Below are 261 nucleotides of genomic sequence, written 5' to 3'. Positions count from 1 at the left end.
ACTTACCCTAACCCTCTAACCCTAACCCTAACCCTAACCCTCTAACCCTAACCCTAACCCTAACCCTAACCCTAACCCTAACCCTAACCCTCTAACCCTAACCCTAACCCTAACCCTAACCCTCTAACCCTAACCCTAACCCTAACCCTAACCCTAACCCTAACCCTAACCCTCTAACCCTAACCCTCTAACCCTAACCCTAACCCTAACCCTAACCCTAACCCTAACCCTCTAACCCTAACCCTAACCCTAACGCTCTAA

Source organism: Synchiropus splendidus, unplaced genomic scaffold (assembly GCF_027744825.2).
Source record: "Synchiropus splendidus isolate RoL2022-P1 unplaced genomic scaffold, RoL_Sspl_1.0 HiC_scaffold_45, whole genome shotgun sequence".
Lineage (NCBI taxonomy): Eukaryota > Metazoa > Chordata > Actinopteri > Syngnathiformes > Callionymidae > Synchiropus > Synchiropus splendidus.
The sequence above is the reverse complement of the archived record's forward strand: the minus strand, read 5'-3'. Positions refer to the sequence as shown.